The sequence below is a fragment of the Camelus bactrianus genome, chromosome 1 (assembly GCF_048773025.1).
Source record: "Camelus bactrianus isolate YW-2024 breed Bactrian camel chromosome 1, ASM4877302v1, whole genome shotgun sequence".
In the NCBI taxonomy this organism is placed as follows: domain Eukaryota; kingdom Metazoa; phylum Chordata; class Mammalia; order Artiodactyla; family Camelidae; genus Camelus; species Camelus bactrianus.
In genome coordinates, this window is record NC_133539.1 from 15,833,267 (window position 1) to 15,854,987 (window position 21,721).

At 35.4% G+C, this 21,721-nt stretch overlaps 1 protein-coding gene and 1 non-coding gene across 23 annotated transcripts in view; both read right to left on the minus strand.

Annotated features, from left to right (window-relative positions):
* LOC105070277 (uncharacterized) overlaps window positions 1–21,721 on the minus strand; it is a 246,329-nt gene that overhangs the window by 107,053 nt on the left and 117,555 nt on the right. The gene's annotated exons all lie outside the window — the stretch shown is intronic.
* On the minus strand, window positions 10,612–10,684 carry TRNAS-AGA (transfer RNA serine (anticodon AGA)). Its single transcript has one exon. It is a non-coding gene; the product is annotated as a tRNA-Ser (tRNA).

A 21,721-nucleotide genomic window follows, 5' to 3' on the forward strand; every position in this document is an offset into this window, starting at 1 on the left:
AAGAAGCAGCTTTTAATGTCATTGATCTTTTCTATTTATTTATTTAATTTTTAGTCTCTATTTCATTAATTCCACTCTGGCCCATTACTTTCATCCTTCTACAGACTTTAAGCTTTTTTTGCTTTTTCTACTTCCTTTAGTTGAAAGGTTGGATTGTTTATTTGAGATTTTTCTTGCTTCCTAAGTTAGGCCTGTATTGCTATAAACTTCCCTTCAGAACTGCTTTTGCTGTGCCCCATAGATTTTGAAATGTGTTTGATTCTCATTTCACTCAAGGTTTTTTTTTTAATTTCCTCTTTGACTTATTCATTGACCCACTGGTTGTGTAGTGCAAGTTGTTTACCCTCCATGTGATTATGATTTTTCCGTTTTTCTTCTTGTAATTGATTTCTAGTTTCATAATGTTTTGGTTGGAAAAGTGATTGATATGATTTCAGTCTTCTTAAATTTACTGATATTTGTTCTGTGGTGTAATGTGATATATCATGGAGAACTGTTCATGCACACTTGAAAAGAAGGTGTGTTCTGCGTTTTGGCATTGAATGTTCTGAATTTATCTACTAAGTTCCTCTGGTTTAATGTGTCATTGAAGGCCCGTGTTTCCTTATTGATTTTCTTGTCTGAATGATCTGCCCATTGATGTAAGTGGGGTGTTAAAGTCCCCTGCTATTATTATTATTACTGTCCATAGCCCTCTTTATTTTTGTGAATATTTGCTTTATGTATTTAGGTGCTCCTATGTTGGGTGCATAGATATTTACAAGTGTTGGATTGATCCTTTTATCATTATGTAATGCCCTTCTTTGTTTCTTATTGCAGTCTTTGTTTAAATTCTATTTTGTCTGATATGGGCATGGTTAGCCCAGCTTTCTTTTCATTTCCATTTTCATGAAATGTCTTTTTCCATCCCTTTACTTTCAGTCTGTGTCTTAAAATCCGAAGTGAGACTCCTGGGCAGCATATATTTGGTCTTTTTTTTTCTTTGGATCCATTCAGCCACTCTACGTCTTTTGACTGGAACACTCCTTATTCCCAAAGAATCACTGATACCTGTGCATTTTGGGTCAATATGTAGGCCTTCCATCCTGAATATACTTTTCTTTTATAGTCTGCTTAGTGAAACTTGAGCAAAGCATAGTGCTACCTTCAGACTTGTTTTATCCCTCATGTCTTTTGCTAGAATAAATCACTGAGGCAATTGAAAGTTAGCAAGAACGTTTGCATTTTGGTGTTTGGGCCCCTTCATAGGTTTATGGCTTATTCTATTGCTTTTGAACTGATATTCTTACTTCTCTATTTTCTAAGTGGTGGTTATGTTCAATGCATTCATTTTGTGAGAGAATTTTCCTCCCTTCCAGAACACTTTTTGCTTCTAGCAACTTTCCTGGAAGCCAGAGAATTCCTAAAAAGTAGGTTTTTCTTAGTAGCCTAATCACAGCCAGGAAAGAAATATGCTAATGTTTTCACCATTCTTCATCTACCTCACACAATACTACACAGATTGATTTCAGTAGGAAAATCACCCCCAAAATGGAGTTGGAAATGGGGTTAGGAAAATAAGCAGCTTTTTTCTTCATTGTTTAATGTCTTCATTGATATGAAGAACAAAAATTAAACATTAAACTCCATCTTTATACTTAGCAAATACTCCTGATTTGAAATAATTCTGGTATTCATATTTTGGAATTTTATTAGTAACTAATAGTATTATAGTTTATAAAGTACATTGTATTATTCCAATCGATTATCTTGACTGATTCTTATAACAACATGCTGATTATCTTGACTGATTCTCATAACAGCATACTGAAAAGACTAAGTCAAATATTTATATTTATGTTTATAAGTTATAAGTTTAAACAACTCCTCAAGTTCCCTCACGTGCTTACTAGAGTAAAATGACAATCTGAGCCATGGTCTTTGAAATGTTTATTCTACACCACCAAGATTCATTGTTATTTGGACAAATATTCAACTAATATTAACTTATCATCTCCAAAGAAACCCACAGGCAATGTGGTAACTGTAAACACAAAGTATTTTGAAAATATACACATTCATATATGTATTCATATTTCTTCTGTAATACCTTTCAAGTCTTAGAGATTCATCCTTCCAGTGTGACATAAAATCAACCATCAAGGCATAGAGATGGTGAGCATACTTTTTTGAGGATTGCATAACGCTTCATGAAAATATTATCATACATAATTATAGATATCCTCAAAAAATATATAACACATCTTAAGAGAAGAAATGCAGAGAAATGTATTCTATTAAGTTCTAATGGTAGTACTAATAGCAGAATTTGAACTGGAAGGCGATAAGGGAAAAAGAGGAAGGAAAGAGGGAGAATATCTAACCCACTGAATTTTTCCTAAATTCTACACTTAGGGAAAGTTGAGCTCTGAATTCAACCCAGTCTGTAATGGATGGATTAAAGAGTGCGTTGGTTAAATGTATTTGGCTGTGAATAGGAAAAAAAAATACAGTAGTTTAAATAATTTATTTTCATCTCACAGGAAAAAAAAATTGAAAAGGAGATGGTCCAGGGCTAGTGTATTTGTAAAATTATGTTTTCAAGGAACGAGGCTCCTTTCATATGATAGCTCTGCCATCTTTAGTATGTGACTGTTGTCTTCAGGGTCAAAAAATGACTTCTGGACTTACTGGTATCATTTGCACAATCCAAGAAGGAAAAAGGAGTGGGAAGAGAAGGCAGATGGCATCTCATAGTGAGACTGTTCTCTGTATTTCACTAGTTCTCACTTTATCACATGGCCACTTCTAGATGCAAGGGAAACTGGCCAGTCAAGTGTTCCTCTTTGAAGCCTCTATGGTATGGAAAGGCAGGGCAGGAGGGTGCTGTTGAATGAGCACCCACAGTATCTGCCATAGAATGTTAGATTTCAAGATCTTTCTAGAAGAGGAGAGCTTTAAAACAAATCCTGAAAAATAAGTCTAGAAAACAGTGAGAGAAGGGAAATCAAGACAGAGAAAAGTACAAAATGAAAATTCTGCAGGGTGAGTGTTGTTTTTCTTCCTGACATTGTAAAGCATTATATGTCAAAATGAACCCAAGTCACATTCAAGGTCGGGAAATCTCTAACAAATCCATCTGAGTGCATATTGTGTCCTTGATAAATAAATGGATGAATTGTGTGTAGCCTTGCTTCTTCTTTTGCAAATGTCAATTGCTTATTGAAGTTAAGGCTTTTGTTTCGTGTTCATGTTTGAAAGTAAATTTTTGGCATTTAGCTCACTATGGTGAAAGGTAAAAGCTTGATATTATGCTCTCAATACTGATCACTAGATTTAAATCTGAAACCTATTCTTACATAAGCCATTAGTTTTAGCATTTGAAGTCTAGAGAGAAACATATTATTTGCTTGTTTTACTCCTTAATGAAGTGTTTCTAAAAAAACTTGGCCTCAAAATCTCCATTAGTTGCATCTTTCTTCACTTTACTTTTAATCTCCTTCAAAACAAATGAAATAGTAACTTAAATGTATCAAGTAAAAAAACAAGATTGAGATTTTGCAATGAACTGAACAAAACAGTTGTTTCTGTGGGATGAACTTCACCCAAATGATCTCACTTGATCTGTAGGAAATGAAGGCAGGCAATAAAAAGTTCATGACAAAGATTCACTCTCTTTCACAGGAAAAAAAATTATAGATTTGGGATCAAGTAATAATCTGAACAAGATGGAAAACTGTCTTGCTAAAAAATAAGAAAGAGAAACTGTGAGTACATAATATGCTTTAGTTCTCAACATGAAGAAAATAACACCAACTACATAATGTTCTCCATTTCAAGAAACTATAGTCCTAGAAGGTAGGTTCTGAATGCTGAACAGGAAAATGTAATGATTAAATTCCATGCAGTCTGCATCAATTGGGGCTACCACAAAGCCCCACTTTGTGGCTAGACATTTTCATAGGTATAAGACTATTATCAACAAGTATGTGTTAACAAAATGGATAACCTACAAGAAATGGATAAATTCCTAGAAACATACAACCTACCAAGACAGAGTTAAGAGTAAATAGAAAGCCTGAACAGACCAATAACAAGGAGATTGAATCTGTAATAAAAATCCTTTCAACAAAGAAAAATTCAGAGCCAGATGTCTTCATTGGTGAATTATACCAAACAGTCAGATATACCAACCCTTTTAAAATTATTCCAAAAGAAAGAACAGAACTTCCAAACTCGTTTAATAAAGCCAGCACCACCCTTATACCAAAGCCAAAGAGACCACAAGAAAAAAAAAAAAACAAAAAACTACAGGCCAATATCCCTAGTGATCATAGATGCAAAGATCTTCAATAAAATACTAAAAAACCAAATTCAACATTACATTAAAAGAATTATAGACCATGATCAAGTGGGATGTATCCCTGGGATGCAAGGATGTTTCAATATATGCAAATCAATCAATGTGATACAGCACATAACAAAATGAAAGACAAAAGTCCCATGACCTTACTTCACTTAATATGATAATCTCTAGGTCCATACAAGTTGCTGCAAATGGCATTAGTTCATTTTTTATGGCTGAGTTATATTCCATTATATATATATACTATATATAATATAGTATATATAAACACACACACCATAATTCCATTGTGTATATATATAGATATATGATGGATAAAGAAGATGTGGTGTATATATTTCTGTATATGTGGCATAGATATAGATATAGATATAGATATAGATATGTATGTGTGGTGATATATATATATATATACATTTATCCATTCATCTTGTCAATGGACATTATGTTGCTTTCAAGTCTTGGCTATTGTAAATAGTGCTTTTACAAACACTGGGGTGCATATATCTTTTTGAGTTAGAGTTTTCTCCAGATACATGCGCAGGAGTGGGATTGCTGGATCATATGGCAACTCTATTTTTAGTATACAGCAACATGGATGGACCTAGAGATTATCATATTAAATGAATTAAGTCAGACAAGTATCATATGATAGCATTTATATATGGAATATTTTAAAAAATGATGGAAATGAACTTATTTACAAACCAGAAATAGACTCACAGACATAGAAAATGAACTATGGTTACCAAAGGGAAAAGGATGAGGGAGGGATAAATTAGGAGTTTAGGATTAACATATACACATTACTATATATTAAATAGATACACAACAAGGACCTACTGTATAGCACAGGAAACTATATTCAATATCTTATAATAACCTATAATGGAAAAGAACTGAAAAAGAATATATATATGTATGTATAACTGAATCACTTTGCTGTACACCTGAAACTAACACATTGTAAATCAACTGTACTTCAATTAAAAACATTTTTAAATCACATGATTATCTCAATAGACACAGAAAAAGCACTTGACAAAATTTAATATCCATTCATGAAAAAAAATCTCTCAACAAAATAAGTACAGACGGAACTGTGCTTAACACAATAAAGGACATACACAAAATGGCCCACCACTAATATCATAATCAATGGTGAAACACTGGAAGCTTTTTCTCTAATATCTGGTATAAGGCAAGGCTCTCACTCACAATTCTATTCAACACATAGTTCTGGAAGTCTTGGCCAGAGGAATGAGATAAGAAAAAATAAATAAATAAAAGGCATCCAAATGAGAAAGGAAGAAGTAAGTTTATCCCTGCAGATATGATTTTATATACTGGAAACCCTAAAGACTCAACAACAATAACCAAAAAAAAAAAAAAAAATCTGTTAGAGCTAACAAATGAATTCAGCAAACTTGCAGAATACAAAATCAGCATGCAAAAGAGAACAGTGATGTTTCTATATATGAACAACAAACTATCCAGAAAGGAAATTTAGAAAACAATTTGTAATATCAACAAAAAACAATAAAATAGTTAGGAATGAACTTAACGAAAGAAGTGAAAGATTTGTACATTTAAAACTATAAAATACTGATGAACAAAATTAAAGACATGGATAAATAGAAATATATCACACACTCTTGAACTGGAAAAATTAATATTGTTAAAAGATCTATACTACAAAAAGTGATCTACAGATTTATGGCTATCAAAATCCCAATGGCACTATTTAAAGAACAAATAAGCAAAGCAATCTTGAGCAAGAAGAACAAAGCTGGAAGCATCACACTTCCTGATTTCAAAATATATTGCAAAGCTACAAAAATCAAAACAGCATAGTACCAGCATAAAAACAAACATATAGACTAATGGAATAGAACAAAGAACCCAGAAATAAAATCTACATACTTATGATTACTGGGTCTTTGATAAGGGTGCCAAGAACACACAATGGAGAGAGAATAGTCTCTTCAATAAATGATGTCTGGAAAACTGCAACTCCATATGCAGAAGAACTAAATCGGACCTTTATCACACAACATAAAGAAAAATCAACTCGAAATGGATTAAAAACTTAAAGATAAGGCCTAAAAATATAAAACTACTAGAAGAAAACATAGAGGGAAAGCTTCTTGATACTGGACTTGGCAATGAGTTTCCAGTTATAGCACCAAAAGCACAGACAACAAAAGCAAAAATAAGCCAGTGGGATTACATTAAACTAAAAAGCTTCTGCATAACAAAGAAAAGAATCAACAAAATAAAAAGGCAACCTACTGAATGAGAGAAAATATTTGCAGTCATATATCTGATAAGAAGTTAAAAAGCAAAATATATAATTCATACAACTCAATAGCAAAAAAAAAAACCAAATAAACTAATTAAAAACTAGGCAAAAAACTTGAATAAACATGTCTCAAAAGAAGACATACAAGTGACCAAAAGTACGTGAAAATCACTAATTCCTACTTAACATCACTAGTCATCAGGGAAATGCAAATCAAAACCACAATGACATATCACTCACACCTATTAAAATGTCCATTATCAGAAAGAAAAAATATAACAAGTGTGGTGAGGATGTGGATAAAAGGGAACCCTTCTACCCTGTTGGTGGAAATGTAAATTGATGCAGCCACTATGTTAAGAGGTTCCTAAAAAATTAAAAATGGAACTACTATATGATCCAGCAATTCCACTTCTGGGTATTTACCTGAAATAAGAAGAAACACTAACTCAAAAAGATATCTGCACCTCCATTTTTATTGTAGAATTATTTACAATAGCCAAGACACGAAAACAACCTAAGCATCCGTCAATGAATGACTGGATAAAGAAACTGTGATATCTTTATGCAATTTAATATTATTTAGCCATTAAAAAGAGAAAAAGCCTGCCATTTGCAAGAATGTGGATGGACTTTGAAATCATGATGCTAAGTAAAATGAGTCAGACAGAGGAAGAGAAATACTGTTTGATCCCACTTATAGGTGGAATCTTGAAGGAAAAAGAAAAAAAAAAAGAACTCACAGAAACAGAGAATAGATTGGTGGTTGCCAGAGCTAGGGGTGGGGGATAGTTGAAAGGGGTAAAGTAATCAAAAGGTACAAACTTTCAGTAACAAAATAACTAACTCCTGGAGATATAATGTACAGTATAGTGACTATATTAATAATACTGTATCATATATTTGAAAGTTGCTAAGAGTAAATCTTAAAAGTTTGCATCACAGGAAAAATAACTGTAACTGTGTGGTGATGAATGTTGACTAGACTTTACTATGGTGATCATTTAGTGATATATACATATATCAAATCATTATGTGGTACACATAAAGCTAACATATTGTGTCAATTATATGTTAATTTAAAAAGATAAGTATTGGTGAAGATATAAAGAAAAGGAACCCCTTGTGCACTGTCGATGGGAATATAAACTGGTGCAGCCACTATAGAAAATAGCATTGAGTTCCTCAAAAAATTAAAAATAGAACTACCATATCATCTAGCAACTACACTTCAGGATATATATCCAAAGAAAACGAAATGTGCATTTAGAAATGATACTTGCATTCCCATGTTCATTGCTGTATTACTTTAAGTAGCCAAGATATGGAAACAAACTAAGTGGTCGTGGACGGATAAACAAAGAAAGAAAATGTAGTATCTATATATGGAGGCAATACTTTTCAGTCATAAAAAAGAAGGAAATCCTGCCATTTGAGACAGCATGGATGAAACTGGAGAACATTATCCTAAGTGAAGCAAGCCAGGGACAAAAAGACAAAAACTCGATGATCTCCCTTACATGTGGAATCTAAAATAGTTGAGCTCATAAAAGCAGAGATAGAATGGTGGTTTTCAGGGGCAGGGGGTGGAGAGGGAAATGGAGAATGGAAAGATACTGATTAAAGGATATCGTTTCATTTATGCAAATGAATGAGTTCACAAGAGCTATTGTACAGCATGGTGACTACAGTTAATACTGCCACTGATTACTTGAAAATTGCTAAAAGGGTAGATTTGAAGTATTCTCAGCATAAAAAGATAGACAAAGAAACAGAGATGCAAGGAGGGTAGGAGGGAGGAGGAAATGAAGGAGAAAGGAAGGAAGGAAAGAGTTGGTAACTATGTGGGGTTATAGATATCTTAATTAGTTTGATTGTGGTGATCATTGCACAACGTATACATATATCAAAACACCAAGTTGTACTCCTTAATATACACAATTCCTGTGTGTCAATTATACCTCAATAAAGGTGAAAAAAAAAATACTACGTTCTTAAAACCAAGCTGTGTGTTAGGATAGAGTTCCCTGCCCACATCACTCTTACAGTCAGTTTGGTAGGGGAAAATCAACTGGTAGAAAAGTAGGATTAAATATTAAATGCAGAATAACCACAAGTAAAACAGGTAAACCTTTTGGTAGTAAAGCTGAGATCCAAACTGGAGGTGCACCACTTACCCAAATGCTGAATGATAATTGCAAATACTTCCTGAAGGTTTGCTGTTATTGTAGTAAGTGATGAATGTGTCCACAGCCAGCAGTCACTGTGTGAAAAATGTGGTTGAGCACAAGAAGACACGTCCCTCAAGGATAATTTTTAGGGTAGCTATAAAATGATCATATCACTTCACTTCTATTTTCCACAGATTCTCAGGGGAAACTCCCTCTCTAAAAGAAGGTTATGATTTTTTGTCACCTTCCCACTGGGGATTCTCAGTATCCTGATTTGTATTTCACAAGATGCTTTAAACTAGGCAGAAAAGGTGTTGTGCAATTACTATTATTATTCCACTTCTGTTTTCATCTGTACTTATTTCTCTGTTAAGTCCATTCATGGTTTCTGTAAAAGCCAAAAGCAAAATGGTACTTAGGGGTGTTAACGAACCATTAAAAAATCACACAGAATTGCTTCTGAAGTGAAAGTAAAGTGCAACAAAAAGAAAAGACAACCTAGAAAAGAAAATCAGAATGAATACACTGATTATTTAAAGATAAACATTCCTTTAACAGTCTCCCAAGGCGTTCTTAAATAATCGACTAGTGACCTAATTTATCAGCTTGATAGTGAGGTCTCATCAAAACCCACTTTATTTTGGTCACATCATCTTGTAGAAAAAAATATGAATAGAGCTAGCACTAGTCCCTTGAGGTACCCTGGATCTCAACAAGGGTTATTATCATTTTAAGTTCCTCACTTCCCCCTCCACTCCCCCCACACTGTTGCATACCTCATTATAGCACTCACAATTTTGCATCATGAGTGATTACGCTCTTTTCTGTTTTACCTGTTTTTCCTAAAATTCAACTGAGTAACTAACTACATCTTATTAACTTTGAATCTCTACTGTGCCTAGCAGAGTTCACAGTAAAAGAGAAGCCAATGTTCTTACACTAAATTACTCAATCGATCAAGTCTACACTAAGATGAGTGCAATTGCTTAACCAATGTCAGCTCTATCTTTCATTTAGAACCAGCTTTCTAAAATATGAAAGGCAGAAGTCAAAACTGAGGTAAAAATAAGTGCTAAATAGAAAACAGACTGAATGAGTAGCCCCTGGAATGTGTTACAGGGAGCCTGAAACCCACTGGTGGGTCAGAGAGCTCCTTCCCGTCATTACCTCTATGTTAGCACAGGCCACGTCATGTCAAGTTTGTCGATTTATGCAGCACTATATTGAAAGTTTCTTGGGCCTTATTCATCTTTGTACCCCCAGTGCCTAGCACAGTGCCTGACATAAGGTAAGTGTCCAATAAAATTAAACTACTAACATTTCCAGTCCTGGATCTTAACTTTCTGACAAAAATTAACTGCTTATTCCTAAAATAGATGAAATTTACATATTTTGACCAAGCTTTAAAAAATAGCTCTCCTTCTCTGCTCTTCTTTTGAGCGTAATGAACCCATTCAAGTTCCTATTCAATTCTCACCTCTCCCAAAAGGGATTCCTTTGAGTACTTTTTCTACTATTTTTCTCCCCCTCGGTACCTTTCTATAATTTCCCTCTATTTCTACCTGGTGAAATTAACACTATATGAATTCATCTTGTCCATCCATTTATGGTCCTCCTTTTTCACACCAGAACTTAAGTTTCCTGTGAGCGAGGTCATCATCTTCACGGTTTTCCATCGTATCCAGTATCTAGAACAACTGTGCTCAGACCTGCTCCATGTTGGAAACACAGGGAGTTTTTAAATATATTTGGTGGGGGCAGTAATTAGGTTTGTTTGTTTGTTTACTTTTTAATGGAGGCACTGGGGATTGAACCCAGGACCTCGTGCATTCTGGGAATGCACTCTACCACTGAGCTATGCCCTCCCCTCTGGAAACACAGGAAGCTTTTAAATAGATAGATGCTCAGTCCCTATTCAGAAAAATTAAACCAGATTCTCAAGAGCAAGAAACTCAAGCATCACTATTTCATCTTGGTTTAAGATTAACAAGTAATTGTAATTTGCAGCCAAGTCAGAGAACCACTGACCTAGAACATAAGGGCTTATTACTAAGTATAAGCTAAATGAGTGAGTGAATTGACTAGAACTCCATCCTCAGTGTTCAGTATCTGATGTTTATATAGGAGACGCCCTTTGCTTCATTTCAGAGCCACAGCTGGAACCCTGACAAGTTGTCATGGATATGATGGATTTTAATTTAAGAATCATCCCTTTACTGCCGCTAGAAAAGCTGCTCGTAATGAGTCAGTAGCAGATTCTGTTTATTCAAGGCATTGTGTTCTGGAACCAGAATAAGTAAAGGGAATCCTCAAAAAAAAAAAAAAAAAATCCAAGGATAAACAATCCTGAACATGATAAATGGATGGGTGTGATAAGGGAGTTGATTAGTACAAACCAACCCATACACAGATTTTGAAAAATGGGAGATGTCAGCTACCCAGACAAAGCAAATATACAATATCCAAACACCATAACATGAAATCTTTTGAAAATATTCTTGAAAATATTTATTTTATTCTGCCTTCTCTCAATTACTAAACTCCTCTTGCAGTTCTCAGAGGAGGAAATATTTGCGATTATATCTTGCACTCTGGTGAGCTTCTCGGACTAGACAGATTTATTCCTGCATTTTGCAAGTTACTCCATCACCCATTCATACTCTGCTTCAGTCAACAGTACAGAAAACATTAAAAGTCCTATTAGCTCTGATATTTTAAAATACAGTCATGAATCTCCCTTTGGATAATTTACATTTTTCTTTAGTCCTTCCCATCAGCCATAGAATAGCCAAAATAAGAAGCTAGTGGGAAAGTTTTACCCAATGTATTGAAGGGGAACCTTTTCTTTTTTTCACAAAATTCTTGCTCCCTTCATCCTGGCTACAAATGCCTGATGCTAGATCATACGGAATTTGACAAGAATCATTTTATCCAATTTCTAAATTAAGATGCTACAAGTAATAACTAGGAACACTAGTTATTTAATAAGAACCAAAAATTCTTCAGGGTGAGTACAAACACGGAATTAACTTTGGGTAAATATTATTGGCTAAACTATTTCTTTCTAAAGTGAGAATGATTTATATGACTCTACGTAATACTCGAGAAAATAAAAGAGATAGAAAGGAATTCTATAGTTTAGATGAGATACCAACTAATTGCAATGGGTGGGTCTTATTTGGAACACAATTTAAATAAACTGAAAACTAATTTTTAAATTCTATAAGGCAGTTGAGGAAATGTGAACTCTGATAAGGTATTTGATGATAGTAAAGAAATATCAAATTTTTGGATAATGGTATTATGTTGTATTATACTTAAGAGTCCTTTTCATACAGAGATACATATTGAAATACTGAAATATTTACAATGAGATATGTCTGAGAATTGCTTTCAAACAATATGGAAGTGGAAATGGATGAAGGTATTGATGAAATGAGGGGGGAGGGTAGAGCTCAAGTGGTAGAGCACATGCTTAGCATTTTCAAGGTCCTGGGTTCGATACCCCGTACCTCCTCTAAAAATAAATAAATAAATTACTCCCCCGCCCAAAAGTTATTGATGAAACAAGAATGGCCATATATTAATAAGTGCTGAAGTTAGATAATTGGTATATAGGGTTTATTTTACTCCTGTCTCTATATATAGACAGATATGTAAAGATATGTATATCTATCTATACTTTTTTATTATGATTGTCAAATATACATATGCATGCACAAATATGTATGTATATATTTGAAAATTCCCATAATAAAAAGTTATTTTATGGGAATTTATGGGAATTTTCAAATATATATATATTTGAATATATGTATATATGAAAATATATGTATATTTGAAAATTCCCATAATAAAAAAGTAAACAACCAAAACCAAATTAGATAATAGGAAAGACAATGATGACAACAATCAGATATTTCTTGGTGTGGCAGTGCCAGAAAAAAAACAGTAAGTAGAAAAATATGTACAACAAACTTTGATATACTTAGATTCCTTTTCCTATCACTGAGTGAAGAAGAGATTTCAGTCCAGAACCCTAGGACTCTACCCAAAGATGTTTAATTCTGAAAGTGACAAAGTCTTACTATATAGGACAGTCCCCCACATGGACTACAGAGTAAGGAAAGTAGTCCAAAGTATTCTGTTTAAATGCCGTGCTATCCTGTTTAAATAGATTTCCCTTTATCAGTTACTCCTTCAGTGAATATTCTCCATCGTATACTATGTCTCAGAGACCGTTCTAGGTGCTGGAGAGGCAACAACGAGTTAACTGTATGGTCTCTGTCCTGGGGGAGCTTACAGACTATGGCATCACAGCCACTGAATAGATAATCAAACAAATATGCAACTGGATTTGTGGTAAGTGCTGTAAAGTCACAAGATATTTATTTTATGGGGATATCTGTTATACAGAAATATAGCAAGGCCGCCTGATCTCCTCTGGACGGTGGTGATGACAAGGCTTCATAGAAGAAGACTTTCCTGAGTAACATGGGAAGCCCTTGCAGGGTGTTAAGTATGTGTGACATGATCAGTTTTTCATTTTTATAAACAACTACAGCGTATCAGTAGAATACAGAAATACATAAGTCTCAGTTTTGCCCTTACTAGCTATGTCTCCTTCAACGTCCACACCTTTAAAGCGATAAAACAGTAATTTCTCAATGAGGATTGTACTGAAGATTAAATGAGATAATCCATAGGAAGTTCTCAAAAATATTACCAATTTTTAAAACAAGAGAAAGAAGATGGGAACTTGGACCAGTCTGTGAAATTCCAAACTAAAGAAAAAACACATTTTCTATTAAGTATGCCTTTTAAAAAAATCAATACTTGACTTTTAGAGGTCTGTAAAGTTATAACCAATTTTTCAAAATAAAAACAGTCAATTTTCAAACTGATGATTAATGTAAAACATTCCTATGTTAAAAGATTAGTAACACTTCTAAAAAATCTATTTTATGTTCATATGCCATGCTCATTTCTCATTTACAGGAATATCAATTCATCTCACGCTCAGTAATAACATCAAAGTATCAATCACAGCCAACATTCTCCTGATTTTATCATCAGGTTCTGTCACGTCCAGAGTCATGACAACTACAGTTTGGCCAAGTTAGGAATTCGCCTGCATTCTGACTCCTACTTAAATATCTCATCATGTAACATTCAAACAATGTTTATAATCTGCAGATTTTTTATTCTATCCTCATTACCACTGTAAAAAAATAAAATAAAACAAAACCACCACAAGCCTACTATTCTTTGCTAACCAGTTTTAGCTACAGTGAACTTCATGGCAAGATAAAGAATTATGTTGCTCCTTTGTTTCTTAAAAATATTTGACAAAGATTACAATTGCTCCTGTAATAGCTATGTTTAGAGTTCTGTTCCCTTAATTTTTTTCCTGTGTGGTAAGTTTCAGTGTTGGTTTGTTCACACAGATCTAAAACTGAAGAGCAAAGATGGGCTGTCCTGGTCACTACTGTCCGTCACATTCACTGATACAGCGTCGCACCCACAGCACAGGCTACTTAGAAAGGAGAGAGTGTTGTCTGGAAGTGGAGGCAGTCGGCTTCTGGGGCCTGACTTTGCAGTTGATGGTTGTGTGGCTTTGGTAAACCTTTCACCGATGATGGGACTCGGATCCTATTATCAGCAAAAAATAAAGGAAGCTGACTGGACTAGGGGTTACAAATTTGGCATCTGGGGGCCAGATTTCATTGTAAGCCAAATCCATTGTTTTTTCAGCCTGCAAAATGCCAGGTGGGCAGAGCATTCACTTTGCAGTACATCACAGCCCTACTCTTTCCCTTTAATCATTTTTAAAGTAATAGACTTCGTTTTTTGAATAGTCCCATATTTACAGAAACATTGACCAGATAATAGTTAAATATTCCCTGCACACAGTTTCTCCTGTTACTACCTTCTTGCTTATGTTTCTTTTCTCTTTCTTTTTTTGAAGTATAGTTGATTGATAATGTTGTGACAGTTTCGGCTGTACAGCAGTGATATACATGTACTTTTTCAGATTCTTTTATTTACATTTCACCCTAGTCCGGATCTACCTCACCTCCACAGAACTTTCCAGTGCAGGATTTAACCTTAACACCACTGACATTTTGAGCTGGCCCATTCTGTGTTGTGAGGGGCTATCCCGTGCAGTGTCGTGTGAGCATCCGTGATGTCTACTTACTAGATACCAGTAGCTACACTTCCCATTTTGGTGTGACAACCCAAATGATTTCCAGACATTGCCAAACTCTCCCTAGGAGGCCAAATCGCCCTGGGTTGAGAACCACTGCCCTAAAATGGAAAATTAAACTTTCAGAACATACAGCTAAATCCTTCTGACACCCTAGTTCGCCTGCCTGCCTGGAAAAACGTGTCCCTTTGGGAATGAAGCCTGTCCCACAATGAGCACCATGCTACACTGGCTCCAGCTGCCTGCCTTGCCCCTGTGATCTCTGGTTTCTTATTTTTCTACACTACCTCGGCCAACTACTGACAGAGCCCTGGCTATGAGCAGCTCATTGTCTTTATCCTCTTGGTATTTGTATTTGATATTTGGTATTATCTCTTCACGTGAGTTCTTTTATCTCTACTTTTAACCTGCAAGCACTTCAAAGTCAATGACTATAATTTGAGTTCCTCTTTATCTCAGACACGTCTAGAAATGGCTACAATGTAGAATTGTTGGTTCACTGATCATTTTTCAACTCACTACATTAAGGAATCTCAGTACATCAAAAGAGTTTTTGAAAAAAATCAATAATAATTGGGAACAAGAGTAAAGCAAGTTGAAGTTACCGACTTTGCCAAGTTAACAATATCACTTTAATGGAATCATAAGCTTTTATTATTCTGGATCCCTATTTAAAGGTTTATAAGGAACACCTGAGGAATTAATGTGGGGAATTATTGTTTCCCCAAAATTGATTTTTGAGTTCTCTGTAACCTTTACCCCTTGATTGTGGCAAAGATTTTTGTGTAACTACAGGACTAAGGATGTAAATTTAAATGAAGATGGAAAATTTCACCTTTTTATATTGTTTCTTTATATTCTGGCTTACCGCATTTCAGTAATGTCATCTCTGTGCACAGTGGGCATCTTTTCTGGTCTTCCCAGCACCTGTACTTGCTTCTAGCAACAGCATCCCCTGCCCTCCTTTAGGGAAGTACCCCTCCCTTACCCAAGACATGATTATGGACAAGCTGGAATTTCAGTGCTCCACTTTTAACCACATAGAGTGGACACATGGCCAAACAGCCATATTATTGTAAACTGAAAGCTCCTTCTGACAAAGCAGCCCATGAGGGAGGTTCAGAACTAATTCCTACAGACAAGTCCTTCTCCTTTTTGTTGCTAATAAGAGGAATGTAAACTTAGGACTGCTCTTGATTTCATCCAACATTATAGTTGGAAAGAATACAGCTAAGACAGAAAGAAGCAGAGATGCTTACAATTCTGCCCCCAGTTCTAGATCTGTCTCAGTGTTCAGTGATTCATCTCAACATCTGTGGTAGATTCTATTAATGTTCACCATGATCTGCTGCCCTCTCTGTAAGAGGACTCTGTCCCGTCCTCGGTCATGTCACTTGCAGTATCTCCCTGTGGGAGGTGATACTTCCCTCCCCCATTCCATCGCCTTGGCCATGTGGCTTGCTTTAACTGGTAAAATATGAGCAGAAGTAACTTATGATACATCCAAGCAGACACATTAAGAGCCACCACCTCATTCTACAATTATCTTTTTCTTCTTCCATAAGATTGAAATCAGGGCTGCTCCTTCAGTCCAGGCCCTAGAATGAGAAGGTGTGTGAAACAGAGCCACACCCAGAATGTAATATAAACAAGGAGCAAACCTTTGTTACTGTACAACGAATATTCCTTCTAATAAATCAATATTTCTCTCTCTCTCCCCCCCTCTCTCTTTCTCTTCCTCTTAGAAGATGGTTCTACCAGCTTTTTATCCCTGTATCTGGAAGCATTCTGACTAATGGGCCTATGACTAATATCTATTCATTATTCCATGACAAATACATACAATTTAGCAACGCATTTACGAAGCAAATTACCAAGGTCTCAACATGTGTGAGCAACTATACACTTAGTAAGTCTATCCTAGAAATGGTTATTCTGTCTAAAAAAGAAATTATCTTCAACATTAAACATATGCTCAGAGATGCTAAACAACTTTTCACAGTAACACTAATTTGTCTTAACACTCATATTTACATTATAGCTAATTTTAAGTCTCACATCAAATACAATAATTATAATTTCAACTCATTTTAATAATTCTTTCAATGTATTTTCACTGTTTTTAATAGTTTAGTAAATATTTAATAAGCACTTAAGAACTGTTACATTTACTTTGAACATGCAGTATTACTTGTTTCATGTTGAAATTGAAACATATTAACGTTGTCATATACGTTTAGATACATAATAAAACTTTGAAATTTCTCTATTTCCATGAGCTAATGTATTACAGACCACCAGTGCATGTCCACGTCTGGTTCTCCTTTCTTTCCTATAAACACAAGACCATTTTTCTCAACAATCCTGCAGTTAGAGCTAAATGACTAGTTCTAGTTCAATGGTTTATAACCAAGAGCAATTTTCTCCCTTACCCCCCAACCCACTTGGCCAGGGGACACTCAGTACTACTGTCTGGAGACATCTTTGGTTATCACAGCTTTAGGTGGTGTTACTGGCATCTCGTGTAAGGAGCTGGGATGCTGCTACACATCCCACTAAGAACAAGACAGCCCTCCAACAACAAAAGATTATTCAGCCCCGAATGCCAATAGTGTTCTAGGTGATGAAATTTAATTGGAAGTAATTTAGGTCACTTCCAAACTGTGGCCCTCAAAAGCATCTTTTCTCTTTAGGAAGCAACTGTAGAAACCATATGTTGAAACAGAAGAACCACAAGAAGCAAATGAACTGGGTTCCTGAGTCATCAGTCACATAGATAGGAGCTGCCCTGGAGAGTTGCCTGAACCTTAGCAATCTTGGTGTAATCATTACATAAATCTCTTTCCATCTTTAACCTTTGTTATGTATCTGAAACAGATTTCAGAGCTCATTTGTTACTGCAGCATAATCCATCCTATCCTTACAAATGCAGCTAGTTTCACAAATTTTCACTTATGTGCATATAAATGTACCACATTTTAAAAATACCAGCTCATACCATATGCACACATCAAGTAGCCTTCAAATATAACTTATTTTTAGGCAAATACCTTTTATTATTTCAGTCATTAATAATGCTGAGGATTGAAATGACATTATTCAAGAAAGATCAGGATTTAAAGGATGTATTTTAAAGACCAGTTGGCAGTACATGAAATAATCTTCAGAATGCAGAACATAATTGTATCAGTGTGAGAAAAAGAGATCTCCTGGGTCTGAAAATGAAACTGAGAAACTATAACTTCCAGGGAGTATAGAATGTTTTTGTGCAAAAGTCATAAGAATATAAAATAAGAGGTCTGAAAACAATTTTTTTCCCTCAGCAGAGTAGACACTATGCTGCATTTCACAGTTGCCTCGCTACGGCAAGTGATGTATGTTCATAACACAGCGGACAGTGGCTTGGGAAGGGAATTCAATAAAATCTATGCTGGAGCCAAGAATACAATCCTAGGAAAATGCCTCCAGTTAATCACCTTAATCACTCCCCCTGTGTGCCAGAGAAGGGCTCGCTTGGTAACTCAGTCTTATTGTAGATTATTTGAATTAGCCAAAAGCAGTGCTACAAAGCTAAGGCTCCCAAAAATAGTTACCTGTTTTTTTCCACACTTTCCACTTTTTTCCTTTCTCAGTTAAAAGCATAATAATAATTTGTAAGGTCTTCAATTCATGCTTCAAAGCCCATAACAACCATCTTATCATGAGACAGGAAGTTGTTTAAAAAGGAACAACAAAAGGAATAAGAAATGTGAGTCCTACCGTGATGACGCCAGCGTGCAACATATTGACAAGTTCCAAAATGGCGATACTTGTAGCAACTGTGTATCCAACCTCAGATTTTCCCAATGGAGACATGTTATTGCCAAGAAGGCCATTAAAACCAAGACACATTTTTTTTTCATTCTAAAATTAATTCTATAGCATATTTCATGGATGGCTGGAGATCATTTTGATGTAAACAAGGGAAAAAATAATTTTTTCTAATAATTATTTTTCCCCTCAAATAAATTTGACCTTGTGATGATGCTTATTTTTCTAATACAGTCCAGTGGAAGTGAGACTATATGATATTCTGGGAGGCGCACTTGGCTGGTAGTTCTGGGATTCAAATTCTGATACTAAAGAACTTTCAAAACTCTAGACTGTTATGCAAATATTGCCGAGTCTCTGCCTCCACTGCAAAACACTAGGACCTCACTATCACCTAGAGAGGGAGAGAAGAAAAGTCCACAGTTGAAACACTGGATATGCAACTTTGTTGTAGGAGTAACCAACAAATTAATATATTTTGTTTAGGGTCATGTAGCGAAGAAAGCCTGGTTCACACAGAATGACTGCTTCAGAAGATCCAGTCCAAAGGACGGGATGGACCAACAGGGGCATAAGTGGTGACAAGACTAGCTCCTGATGATGTTCAAGGAGGGATGACAGTCAAGTAGCTGACAGTCCAGGAAGGACGCTACAGCATCATGAAGGCAGCGTCAGGGACTTGGCCTCACAGACTGGAATTCGGACTGGTTGTCAAGCACCACAGGAAACTGGAGGGCTAAAGACACAGGTTACAGACCCAACCCCACGACCTGGGCTACCTCAACAGAGGGATACACAAGCTGTCCAAACACAAAGATTACCAGGACAGGGTCTGTAATAATTATATCACATTCTACTTCCAGGTAGAACTAAAATTCTCAATCTACTCCTCACCCTAGTCAAGACCGGAAGGGATGTTTGTTGCTACTCACTTTAGAGTCAGGAAAAAGGCAATGACCGAGAAAAAATGATAACTGTATTTAGCTCCTGATATTTTTTTATCTTACATTTACAACGTGCTTGTATACTTTCCTTGGAACTTCTAATGTAACCTCTTAATCTAAATGTTATTCAATATGTAAGCACTCCAGCACTGAGCATAAATGGAGTCAGTATTATAATTTCACATTGACAGTGCATAAGAAATTAGAAATGCAAGGGTTAAAACTGAGAGAAAATATTTAGTTTTTTAGAATTGTCACCTAGTTAGAAACCAAATTAAATACTGAAATCAGTCTGTCCAAAGTACAATGTAATTACTGTATGAAACATGTTAAATTATATGACCTTTCTTTCCTGACTGCATTTAAATTGTATCCACTGGTACTAGAATTTGAAGATGGATAATGCATATTATTCATCTTTGTAATTCTTCCAGTTTTGTGACTCATAGTAGGTACTCCTTCAATTAATGTTCTCCAAAGGAATACATTTGAACCAAGGCTATGATATCAGCTTTACGACCTCAACTTTGACAGTAGGTATAACTGTACCGAAAAATGTGGCTAGTCTACCCACATGGTTGATCAATAAAGCAATAACACTTTTAACAAGTACGACACCCCCCTGGGGTTTCACAAATTCGGTTCTAATTTTATCCATTGGGAAAGTCATGGTGATTTTATTTCTAAAATACAATTATCAAACTGCAACAATAGACCTTCATGCAATTGACTGGAGTTGGATAATTCCTGCCCTTTAAGCAAGCATGAGCTCTCTGGTTTCTTCTTGACTCTGAGATCTGTGTTATTTGCTACTTGTCACTCAGTTTGAGTTGGTAGACTCAGCCTGCCCCATCCCTGTAAGGCATTTGAGTTTGCCCCAGCTATTCAGCCTGGACCAAAGAACCATCCTGCTTTATCTTGCAAGGGTCCTCTCATATAGCTCTTGATACCTCTTGCAAAGCTTTGGGAAGGACACGTGGGGCTATGACAGAGGCAGAAGACACTCACACACCCACCAGACCAACTGCCTCAACCCATGCTATCACTAGGAACAACCATTACACTGAAGATTATTCTTTTTTCATGTTTGACATGCACATATCCATGAGGTCGATATGTTACTTTTAAATACCTCGTTAGAGTGATTTCCACTAACTGTGTATTTTCACAATGCCAAATATATCAAAAATGAGTTTTTCTATTGTTCTATATCCCAACATTTTCCAAAGGTAAAAATTAGGAAAGTTTTCTTGGTATCATGATGTTATCATCATTTATCATAACTTCACAGGCTGGGTAGGTATATAGTTGCCCAACAAAACTCAAAGATAAGGTCCTTATAATAGAGAGAGATAACAGACCACTGAGAATATATTATTTTGCTGAAAGTCCTTAGTCATTCGCTAGGTTCCTTTTTCTGAATGTCCACTTTTCTCCTTCAGTGGCTTTGATTAAAATTCTGGGAATAGATGCAATTCTCTGGTAATATAGCAGGCAAAATGTAAAGCAGACCACATTAATCTGTCACTAAGCTTTAAATATTCCTTCTCTTTTCTCATACAAAATGAGCCCCATCTACCATGTGTTTTCATTCCTCCAGCTCCTTTCAGGTTATTGATCTTTGTGTTATTTCTGCAAGCACATGGAAAGGTTTTATCATGTGTCTGAGTTAAATCTATGATGCATAGAGGCTGCTCTACTCAGCTGAATGTATCTTTAATACTCTTCAAAGTGAATCTTTTAAAAAAAAATCTTCATTAAGAACTGTTTCCCGTTATAACTTCTAAAGTTACTTGATAGCCTTGCGCAGTTTTACAACATGCACTAAATATAAATGAAGAGCAAATAAAAATAAATATTACACATCAGGAGTGCTCATAAAACCACTGTGTAATTGTTCTGTCCTCTAACCAAGCCCAAGAAAGTAGAACCTAAAATACT